The sequence below is a fragment of the Aquarana catesbeiana genome, linkage group LG05 (assembly GCF_042186555.1).
Source record: "Aquarana catesbeiana isolate 2022-GZ linkage group LG05, ASM4218655v1, whole genome shotgun sequence".
In the NCBI taxonomy this organism is placed as follows: Eukaryota; Metazoa; Chordata; class Amphibia; order Anura; family Ranidae; genus Aquarana; species Aquarana catesbeiana.
The window spans coordinates 184,077,638-184,090,627 of NC_133328.1; positions in this window are offsets into that span (position 1 = coordinate 184,077,638).

Below are 12,990 nucleotides of genomic sequence, written 5' to 3' on the forward strand. Positions count from 1 at the left end.
CCAGAGAGGGTGACTGAGCAAAGTCTATGGAAGAGGCTGAGGGTCAAACACCGTGGTCCAGTAGAGGGAAAGTCCTTAAAGCAAGCCGGGGTCATACAGGTTAATCAGGCAGAGAGGAAGTCTTAATAGCAGGCCGAGGGTCCAACACAGGAGATAGGCAAAAGCAAATCCTTTGAAAAGGCCGAGGGTCAAACACGGGGATCAGGCAGGAAGGAGAAATCCATAAGGCAAACTGAGGTCAAGTGCAGGAGAAGTTCAGAGATGGTCAAGACGATCCGGGTCACAGCAGGCAGGCACAGGTAAACAAGACTTGGAAACAGGAACACTGGAAGCTGAAAAGACAAACCAGCAACTAACACAGGACATAGCTGCCTTTATATATGTCCGCCGAGGGGATGTCCCACTGTGCACGCACGTGTTCGTGCTGATGCGCCGCGTCGTGCACCCACGTGTGCTAATCCGTTCGGGTCGCGCGCTCATACCCGCCGATCGTGTAACGGTACGTACTGGTGTGCAACTCTACCACGTGGGCGCACGGGGATGTGCCGATACTGACAGGCTCTAACTCTGCTATTCCCCTGACAGGATTATCCTATATGCTAGATTTGATATTCACATGGGAGTATTTACGAGAAGTTGTTTTTTGGGTAAGAGAGATAAATGTATCACCTCTAGTTCTTGTCAAGTATTCAAGCTGTGCTAGAGAAAGAGCGTATGAGCTCAAAACTTTTGCAACTTTATTGCATGTTGTGACAAGGACAGGAATAATGACTTGTTGATACTGCAACTCTTCATCTGTATATTTTAAGCTGGTGAGAGGACAGTTGCATGCACCTATCTGCACAGAGATCAGTGCTTCTCAGTTAGAGAATCTACAATTACATTGCTATTGTTTCTAGCAAATACCAAAAGTTTTTTGTTTTGGCTTGATGTGTTTTTTGTAACACAAACATAAAAAGGGGTCTATTTTTAAATGTTTTTAAATGTTTTCACACAGAATTCTCACATTTTTCAAATTGGATTTGGTTTGCGACAAACATGTCTACTGTTATTGTGGCCAAACGGCTGTATCTTTCATTCATTAGCCAATAGCACATTGGAGTTGATTTACAAAAGGCAAATCCACTCTGCACTACAAGTGCACTTGGAAGTGTAGTCGCTGTAGATCTGAGGGAAAGATCTAAAATGAGGGGAAGCTCTGCTGATTTTATAATCCAATCATGTGCAAGCTAAAGTGATGTTTTTTATTTTCCTTGCATGTCCCCCTTAGATCTACAGTGACTGCACTTCTAAGTGCGCTTTCAGTGCACTTTCAAGTGCTCTTGCAGTGCACTTGTAGTACAAATACAAAGTGGATTTGCCTTTAGTAAATAACCCCCATTGCTCCAGAAGACCCGGTCTTCGTTAATATGCTCAATGGCTTTAGTGTTCTGTTTTGGACAGCAAAAGTTTTTTGTTAACATAGCTCTCATGCAGGTAGAATTGGTGCTAACTCTTTCTGATTGTAGATGTATGTACTTTGACACCAACTGTTGCAGCTGTTACCTCGACACCCCATGATGCAATTTTAGGATTCTTGGATTCCTCTTTTAGCATCATCATCCTTAGAGAGCTCTACTGATGTTGACACAATGACACCAAACATGTCTATAGAAAAGAAAGGACCAGACTCTAGAAATCTGAAGTATAAATTATACAAATCAGTGCACTTATTATGTGAATATTTATAGAACTAAAAAATCATGTACAGCCAGCTAAAACACTAAATACTGATTTCACTCCACTTATTTAATATAACTTATGACTCAATATTGTAGCGCAACACCTATCAAATACACTTATATATCCAAAATATATCAACTACCAAGATGCCATCAGTGAAAAAAGATATAAAATATCAGATATAAAACAAAATGGTTCCAATAGTAAAATTAAAAATAATCCAATGTTCATAAAGTGACAAAAAAAACACACCAAAGTGTCTTCAACACTTCCTCATGCTTCAGTTCACCTCCACCACTAGGTGAAAAACCTGCTCACCTTAAATATATAAAACACACTGCTCTTTTGTATAATGCCAGTGCAATAGCTCCTCAGGAGACACCTCTTTAATCCTCCTCAGTCCGTTCGGGATAGCCACACCATCTGCTCTCCAATGTAATCATATAACCCTCATATGTGCATCACATGAAATACAAAGGCACTAACTTAGTGTACTCTGCTTTTAAAGGTTTATTAAATTCCCCACAATAGAATACACTTACATAAAACAAATTGACAAAGCGCTAAACAGTAACTGTCATCAGCCAGCTCACCACCCTGTATCGGCGAGGAAGGTGTGTGATATGGCAGGCTCGGCTCCTCCCTCTTGGACACCTTGAGCCACGTGATTGGGCTTCCTCAGTAGGCGGAGAGCCAATCCACACGAGCTCTTAAATAGTAATCTCCCACATGTCTACTATTGCTTCTGCGAGAACCGGAAGTATGTGTCGCACATGCTTCCAGCCAGTCCTGCAAGCTATAAAATACATCACCTTAGACCAGGGGACATCCAAAAAGAAAAAAATAACATACTCACTCCTGATACTAAAAAATAGAAGTGAAAAAATACATGCCCCATTATTCTATATAGCCTCTACACACACTTCCGGATACCGCACAACTGATACAACACATTGTACATTTAATATTAATTAAAAAACATTATTTAAATGTTATCATTAAGATTATTCATATACAGTATCTCTTAGTAATTTGATTCTGTGTTAAAAAATACATTTTTCCCATATATATACGATACAGATAAAAAAACACAACATTTTTTAAGCCCAATCACAGGGCACAACACGTCTAGGAGGGAGGAGCCAGGCCCGTGACGTCACGTCACTTCCTCGCCGATACAGGATGGTGAGCTGGCTGATGACAGTTACTGCTTAGTGCTTTGTCAGTTTGTTTCATGTAAGTGTATTCTATTGTAGGGGGATTTAATAAACCTTTAAAAGCAGAGTACACTATGTTTGTGCCTTTGTATTTCATGTGATGTGCATATGCGGATTATATGATTATATTGGAGAGCAGAAATTTATCTGCATCAATAAAGGATTTATATCAAGATAATTACTTACTTCTTCTTAATAAAATAAAACAAGATTTGAACAGATACCCTGATGGCAGGTTATTCTGGCTGGGCAGGATAAACGTGATTAAAATTATGACTTTCCCGATGGCTCTTTATATTTTTCAGGCCCTTTTGATAAATATACTGGTGGCCCACTTTAAAACTCTTAGGTCACTATTAAAGAGATTTTGTTGGAAACACAAAAGCCCCTGTGTTGCTTACAAAATACTCATTAGACGTAAGTCATCTGGGGGGTTTGTCTCTACCAGACCTTAAGATGTACCATAAAGCAGCAGTACTGGCGAGAATACATTAAGAGCTTGGGACAACCTATATAAAAGCATGAAAGGGCAGTATAATAGTCCCTTAATGCCTCTCTCAGGCACAAATTACTTCCCAGGAGACTCAGCAGGAAGTGACAATGACAGCGGTGGCCGTACAGCCTCAATGCATTTCACTGAGTAAGCATCTTCAGGAAGCTTCCTGAAGACATTTACTTAGTGAAATGCATTGAGGCTGCGTGGCCACTGCTGTCATTGACACTTCCTGACAAGTCTTCTGTGGGCATTTGCTTGTGCTGACTCTCAGATGAGCGGAGTCTGGGATCCCTGCTTCAGGCTGTTTAAGTTGGTGCTGATGGTAGCACAGGAAAAAGTGAGTTCTATTCTGATTTTAACTCTTATCGTGGGAAAATAAACATATTGCACTATTACGGCTGTTATGCATTTTTTTGGGTACTTGGTAAACCACAAAGGAGGATAGTAGAAGAAGTATTAGTTTGCTGTTACCATGTGGCTGGAAGTGATTTGTGATGAATTTTCATTCTAACCCCAGTGTCTTAAGGCTTGTTAAAGTTTGATGTTTGGCAAGTGTACATCTGTAACACACTGTGGTGGAGCACCTACAGGCTAATATTGGAGCACCCTTCACTTCTGAGCACGGTGTTTGGAGGACTATGATAAGAAGATTTTGTGTTTCTTTTGGGAATATTTTGTGACTTTTTAAAAATTTTTTAGCATCTACACACTGTGAAGATTTATATATTCTTTGAACTAAATTATTTTCATGGACATTTATATACATTGCACTTTGTGACAGTGGTGTATTTAGGTTTTGTGCTGCCCTAGGCCTGACTAAACTCATGCACCCCCTAATTTAAATATGACCCACCCCTTCCTGCTGAGGCCACACCCCTTCCTGTTTAAGACCCACCCTATAATCTGTTAACCACACCCCTTCCTCTTTAGGCTCATTTGGCACCTTTTGGGGGGGAGGGGGGAATGGGTACCTGTTTTTGACAGGTACCCTTCCCCACTTTCGGGAGACTGCGCTGCCCCCACTGAAGTTCGGCCCCACTCCTCCTTCCTCCACTGGGCCAAGCAGAATGTGCAGTACGGAATCGGCCGGTTTCCCTTACCATGAATGATAATGGCAAAACCCGAGAGCCAATCCGAAAATCGGCTGAGGTGATGACATTGTGGGATCCCTGGACAGGTAAGTGTCCTAATATTAAAGGTCAGAAGCTACAGTATTTGTAGCTGCTGAGTTTTAATGTTTTCACGGGGGGGGGACTCCTCTTTAATGAGTTTGCATTGATGGAGCACTTTATTGCAATATCATGATCTGCATATTAATGCACTTTCACTAAATGTGGACTGTTTAATGGGTTTGCATTGATTTTAGCATGCATGGAGCACTTTGCACATGCTAGTGGCAGCTGGTGCTCAAAATTTGGGGGGGGCACAAACAAACTAAAAAATTCAGAAAAAAAGACATCAGTTGCAGCCACACTGTGCCCCATCAAACACAGCCACTGTTCCATCAAATGCAGCCACTGTGCCATCAAATGCAGCCACTGTGACCATCAATTTCAGCCACTGTGCCCATCCATTGAAGCCACTGTGCCCATCATTTGTAGCCACTGTGCCCATCAATTGCAGCCACTGTGCCCCATCAAATGCAGCCTCTGTGCCCCATCAAAAGCAGCCACTGTGCCCTCAAACACAGCCACTGTGCCCTCAAACGCAGCCACTGTGCCCTCAAACGCAGCCACTGTGTCATCAAGCGCAGCCACTATGCCCATCAAATATAGCCATTGTGCCATCAAATGCCACCACTGTACCCATCAAATGCTACTGTGCCCATCAAATACCGCCACTGTGCCCATAACACGGATCTCATTTATTTAATAATTTTACCTGCTGTCTTGGGGGTTTCCCTCGTGCTCCTCTCTCTCACCTCCTCTTCCTGACATCACAGCCAGACCCCGCCCCGGTGCCGAGGAGAAGATTCACTGAAGGAAAGCAGTGCAGAGGAGGTAGGCGGAGCTTAAGCCTCCGCCTCCGCCAGTCACCGGCCACTTATGGGAGCGTGAGTCACATGCCCCCTCACCCTCGGCCAAGCACACCCATACACAGCGGCGCCGCTACAGCAAGCTGGCCGCCGTGGGCTGCATGTGTGCGGGAGGCGGCCGCGGGAGCCAGGAGTCAGGAAGACTGGTGGGAGGGCTTTCTCTCATGTGGGGGCGGCTTTTTTTTGCAACCCCCCACAAAGTGCCGCCCTAGGCCTAGGCCCTGTCGGCCTAGGCCAAAACACAGCCCTGCTTTGTAATATTTTGTTTGGTGATTGCACAATAGCACCTTACGTTTGTTATTTTTTGTACATTGAAAGTGGTTTATTCACTTAAAAGGGCAGCTGTTCAGTTTTTGTTTCACCATAATTTTATTGTTGGTGCCATATTTATCATATCAACTGAGTTATAGTATCTCCAATATGTATAAGTTGCTGATATCATTCCTGGATCCTGGCCCCTCAGATTTTTTAAATGGATGGGAGCATGAACTAAATCAATCTATCCCAGAAGCCCTAAAACATAAAGTTATAGAACACTCCACCTCAATAGATATTAGGATAAGAGATATAGTAAACAGAGGTAAAGGTGTTGGCGTTACAAAACAACACTTATATGGTGATTCAACACATAAAATAGTGCATAATAAACCATGTACATATTCAAATAGCAAACTGATTAAAGTCCATTGTGACAATCCCATAAAAAACACCATAAAAACATATAAGAAATCTTCTGATTTGATGTATCTTCAAATAAGTGCTTCACCACGAGTGCTCATGAGGTAGATGGCAACTCACCAAAGGTGTTTGACCACTTTTTAGGGTAGGTCAAAATGCGCTTTATTTGGATAGACCAGATAGATCCTGGGTGTGCGTCTCTCCACTTTGGAACTTCCTCTGGCAAAGGCTAGGGATGTGGAAAACAGACTCCACCAGGGACACAAGAAAGAGCTTTATGCTATAATACGTTTTTATTAAAAATGGGTTTAAAAATATTATATAGGTTGCACTCACATGTGACTGTGCCAATCCTGGCACTGAGGTGTCTACAGCATGTGCGGATAGGTATACCAGGCTCCCCGCCCACATGCCCTATCCGCACATGCTGTAAACACTTTAGTGCCGGGATTAGCAGTCACATGTGAGTGCAACCTATGTAATATTTTTAAACCTATTTTTAATAGAAACATAATACACCATAAAGCTCTTTTTTTGATCCCTGGTGGAGTCTGTTTTCCATATCCCCAGCCTTTGCCAGAGGAAGTTCCAAAGTGGAGAGACACACATTTTTATTATGCATTATTTTATGTGATGAATCACCATATATGTGTTATTTTGTAGTGCCAACACCTTTACCTTTGTTTACTATACAACTAGAGACCACACTCTCTTAAAGGGGCAGCTACACGATTCACCAGCCACATTGTTTACTATGAGGATAAGAGAAATTAATTGTAAACTGTTGACTAGGTAGTATTATGTTCCATCAAAACTACATGAGATTAACCCAGCACTGTCATCTGAGTGCTGGAGTTATTGTGGGGGTGAGGGAACACATGTCCATATCTGGTGGTATTGTCCAATGAATTAACTATACTGGGAAAAAGTTTTAAAAACAATTAAGATGATTAGCAATTTTGAAATTGGGAAAGATTCCTGGCAGTGTTTATTCCATGCTACTAGCAAGACAAGGAACAAATTAAAAAAATGTCTATTGTCCCATTTTTGTTAAACACAAAATCAAAGAAGATCCCAATTATGTTGAAATGGTTTAGAGAGGTAGATAGAACCAGATTATATTATTGATACATTTACAAAATTATTCCTATTCAAAACTCCATGGAACTTGGAGACGTTATTTTGAGTTTAAACAATCTTTGGTTTACATAAGAAATGTAGGGAATGGAAATATATTGGAGGAGGGGAGAGAAGTGGAGGAATCCCCATAATGGGTAAAATAGATAGTGGAGGGCAATGGAATGAGCTCTGCTTGGGTGCTTGTCCCCCCTTCCCCCCACCCTTCTTTTTTCCCCTTATTTTTTCACTTTATTTTTTCTATCAAAACACTAGTAAATATTCACAGAAATTTGGATTAGTGATAAGTCCACCATTATTGAATGCCCATAAAGGGCCTCAATGGGTAACTATAAGAAAGGGAGGGAGGGTTAATGGGGAAGGGCACAAGCATTGGGTATGGGAAGGTAAGGATAGAATTAGGGAGGAAGTTAAGTGCAACTTTCCATTTTTCTTCTTAATAACCACAAAGGGTTTTTCTTTTTTCTCTTTTGGCTCAGTTCTTCCTTTTGTTTTCTGAATTAGGTCACAATCACAGGAAATAGGGAGTAGTTGGGGGAGATGGGGGGGGGGGATTTGGGATTTGGAAGTTGGGAATTAAGTAGAGTGGCCTGGCAATCCCTAGATCTACCAGGGAGAAAGATCTGCTAGATTACCCACCTTTAGATGTAGGAAGCCTCCACCCCTCAGGCTATCTCTAGCCTCCTCCCTGGGGAATAAATACGATATATATGATGGTTACAATAAGGTTCTGGGATCTACATACACCTTTTGTATTTGTTTATAACAGTATTTATGTTGTGTCATAAATTAGATTTAAATGTTATATTTTTGCTTGCTTATTTTTTGAATGTTGTCATGGTCTCTTTATTGTGTTGTGTTGTTTTTGTAACCTTTTTCTAAAATGAATAAAAAGAATTTAAAGATTGGAGAGCAGATGGTGTGGCTATCCCGAATAGACTGAGAAGGATTAAAGAGGTGCCTCCTAAGGAACTATTACACTGGGGTTATACAGAAGGGCTTGTGTTTTATATATTTTGAGTGAAATTTTCCCATAACAGCTTGATAAAAAATGGTGTTCTTTAGCAAGGAACATAAATTCTACATTAATAATTATGCTACCAAAATTAGTATGTGCTGAAAATTACCTCCAGCATTGTTCCTGTTTCTTCTTGCTGGAGGCTGTCATTTTGCTGAAGCCCAAAGCCCCAGCTGTAAATCATAAAGAGGAAATAAACCCATTGATTTGCCAGTTTCAAAAAAGAGTTTATTTGATTGTGTCCTCAACCAAACTGTCAAACCATCAAATGGCTGGTGTCCTAACTGATCATATGTTCAGCACCATGGCAGTCGCAGTTCAAGCAGAAGCAATTTTCTTGGTTGTAAAGGATAGGAGGGTTTAATTCCGCTTCTGTCAGCAGATCGGCCTCTACAAACTTAGCAGTGCCTAAAAATGCCCAAAAATGGAGAGCAACTGAGCATGTGCAGAAAAAAGTGAGGCAGCGTATTATTGGATTTTAAACAGTATTGGGATTTTTTTTTTATGTTTTACATAGCTATATCTGCAAAAAGGGCCAGTCTGAAGTGATCTAGCAGGACTTAATTTTCTGACTAAAGTTCCACTTTAAGGTGAACAGGTTTTTCACCTGGTGGTGGAGGTGCACAGAAGCATGAAGAAGTTTTGAAGACACTTTGGTGTTTTTTCTTGTCACTTTATAAACACTGAAATGTTTTTAATTTTACTATTGGAACTATTTTGTTTTTTTTTTTATATCTAATATTTGATATATTTTTTCACTGTTTGCATTTTGGTAGTTGACATATTTAGGATATATAAGTGTATTTGGAAGGTGTTGCGCACCACTATTGAGTAGTAAATTATAAATAAGACAAGTTCCTCCTGCATATTCCCTAAGGAAGTTCTAATTTTTGCCACCTAATCTAGAACACCGGATGCTAATTTCAGAAATGTACAGTAGTGGAAAAATCCGAATTTTTGTTTTTTTAGATCATGATAATGAATACACTGGGGTTGATTTACTAAAACTGGAGAGTGCAAAATCTGGTGCAGCTCTGCATAGAAACCAATCAGCTTCCAATTTTTGTTTTTGTCAAAGATTAATTGAACAAGCCGAAGCTAGAAGCTGATTGGCTACCATGCACAGCTGCACCAGATTTTGCACTCTCCAGTTTTGATAAATCAACCCCACTATGTCAGTTTTACTTGTCATTTGTTCAAGACCATCATCTTTATGTGTATGCGGTGTGCACTATTGGAATCAAGATCTAGTATTTGATTTTCCAACCATATTGAAAAGGTCCATTTCCATGTACTTACTTTTTCACATGGCTGTATATAATTTGCACCCATAAGATTTTCATCTGCACACATCTTGGAGCTGTGTGTAGGTCTAAAGAGGGGTGACATGTTTGTCTCACAAAAAACCCTATAATAGCCACTGTGGCAAAGTTTGCTAGAGACAGCAGATTTTCAAAAGATAGACTTTAATCACGCAACAGTAAAAAGAGAAACATTTACATAACCCTGTTTAGCAGTATATATTCTACTCTTTTAACGCTGTATAATATATAGGTTTTTTTATTTTTTAATTATCACCTATCTTGAAAGTGAAAAATATCCCTGCAGGGAATCCTGTAATGATGGTAAAGTTCTTTTGTCAAATTTCAATTTAAAATAATACAGTAAAAAAGGATCTTTAATGAGAGCATTGGTGACACAGTTGGCAGTAACATTGTGAGCTTGGCAGAGGCTATATCTGCTGATGTAAATGACTGATGTAAATAATATATCATTCTATTATCCACCAGGTACTAAGCCATCGGGGTATGCAGTCTTGGCCTATTTTAGTATTAATATAACATTACAGTGTAGTTAGCTGGGGTACATTTAACGTGTACTGACAGTATGAATGTATGTGCTTATTTGTTTTTAATGAAACAGCAGTTTAATAGCATATAAAAAGGAAAGACATGGCATGATGCTTATAAAATGTAATCTTGCACATATACAAACACAATATTTACATTGCAGAACACCCACTACATGAGGAGTCCATAATTATAAATTGTATATGTACAGTCTGAAAAAATTACCGCTTTCCCTGATTATGAAAAAAGTACTACCCACAAGCCTGACAAGCTCAGACAATGTTGGTCAGAAAGTGGAAGTAGCTATGACCAAGTTGAGCAGGGTCCATCCCACCTGTAGGTAGTGCTTAGAGTGGTTCTAAACATAATTTTTTTTTTACCCTAATACCTACCTGCATTAGGGTAAAAAATGCCCCACTAACTGTTCTCCCCATCCCTAAACACTTATGCAGCGTACACACAAGTGGACTTTACGGCAGACTTTGTCCTGCAGACCTATTGATGGACTTTCCGAATGAACGGACTTGCCTACACACGATCAACCAAAGTCCGACGGATTCGTACGTGATGACGAATGACTGGACTAAAACAAGGAAGTTCATAGCCAGTAGCCAATAGCTGCCCTGGCGTTGGTTTTTGTCTGTCGGACTAGCATACAGACGGACGGACTTTTCGACCGGACTCGAGTCCTTCGAAAAGATTTGAGACATGTTTCATTTCTAGGTCTGTCGAACTTTTGGGGAAAAAAAGTCTGCTGGAGCCCACACACGATCGAATTGTCCGACGGACTCCGGTCCGCCGAACCAAGTATGCCATAAAGTCTGGTCATGTGTACGCGGCATCACCTGACTTCTGTAACCACTGCAGCACCATCTCAGCTGCAGCACTGCTCTCTTCTCTTTCTGATCTCACAGGAGACAATGAGGGTAGCAAAAACATATGGCTCCTGCTGCTGGCAGTCAAACTCCTATGAGGAGGGAGTGGGAGTTCAGCTTGTCGGTGCTGTGTGTCTATGGACATGCACAGCCAAGCGCGGGAGCACGCCAGTGTTGCCAACCTCCCGCACCATTTTTTACTGACAAAACATAAACGATTTACTGGCAGAGCACATTTTTTACAAACAATCTGACAAATGACATTAAAAACTAATGAAATCAATATGTAAACAGTATAAACACAATAAGGAAACAGTTATTTATCTACCGAAAAATTTGTTTAGTTTAATTATCGTTTCTTTATTTTTTATTTATCAGATCATGCGTTCTAATCAGCATTCGTTACTTTGGATAAGGGATGAGCCCGCTGTTCGAGTTGAACATCAGGTGTTCGTTTGTTCTAAAATGAACCGAACATATGAGGCGTTCATGGGAAATTTGAGCGCCACGGAACGCCCCATATTGCACTGCAAGATCGCAGTGCATTGCTGTATGATGATTGGCCAAAGCATGCACCTGACCTGCATGCTTTGGCCAATCACAGCGCACTCTGCTGAGAAAGCCATAATTGGCCAAAGGCAGGGTGCACGTCCCACACTATATAAGCCTGCTTACATAGCGGGCATGTATAGTGTGTTAACAGTGATAGATTGAGCTAGATTAGGCAGGCAGGTTAGTTAGTGGCAGTGTATTTAATATATACAGTAAAACGTTGGATTGCGAGCATAGTTCTTTACAGAAACATGCTTGTAATCCAAAGCATTTGTATATCAAAGCGAATTTCCCCATAAGAAATAATAGAAACTCAAATTATTTGTTCCACAACCATTTATTAATAGGTCCTTCAGTTTATAGTCCATATAAAAAGATTATAGCAATGTGACCAGGTTGTGTAAACATAAAATGTTCATCCACAAATAGCCACCTCCACAAGGGGATTAAAAGCAAAATCCAGCAGGAGCTACAGGGTATAAAAGAGAAGAGAGGCGCCTCTAAGTGTAGCAATATGGTTACATTTAATGAAGGTACAGCATTTACAATGTCTTTTTGCGGTGACAGCTGTTATAAAGCCAAGGGCGGGGCCACCCAGTGACTTCATTGGGTGACCCCGCCCCCTTCTGATGTCATGTGACCTCAGAGTGGGGCAGGGTCACCTGTTTACGCCCCCGGATGGCCCCGTCCTTGCCTATATAACAGCTGTCAAAGCGAAAAGATGGCAGTGGATGGGATACCTACCATGGAGGTGGAGTTTTTCTGTTTTTCTTTTTTTTTCTCGGGCTCGTCGAACGCCGTGATTGATAATGGATTTACATCGCAGAACACTTTTTTTTAATAAAGGAATTGTCAAAAACTGTCTCCTGTCATTTTTACTTTTTTGTTGAATGGGTAGGGTTACAATGTACCCGATACCTATTCACACAGGGGGGCCAGGATCTGGGGGCCCCCTTGTTTAAAGGGGCTTCCAGATTCTGATAAGCCCTCCACCCGCAGACCCCCTTGTCCCTATCCACATAGGGACAAGGTGCTTTGGGGGGACCCCAAAGCACCCTTCCCATGTTGAGTGCATGTGGCCTGGTACGGTTCAGGGAGGGCACTCTCTCGCCCCCCCTTTTCCTGCAGCCTGCCAGGTTGCATGCTCGGATACGGGTCTGGTATGGATTTTGGAGGGACCCCGACGCCATTTTTTTAAAAATTGTGGTGTGGAGTTCCCCTTAAAATCCATACCAGATCCGAAGGACTTGGGGGGGGGGGACCCACGCCGTTTTTTCAATGAGTTTTTATGTGTATTGCTGGGATCCGGTAATACAGTACAGTCGCAAGCAATTTTTTTTCCTTTAGAAATGTCATTTTGCTGCAGTACTGTTAAAAAACATGGGAAAGATGCGCTACTTTACAGGCAGA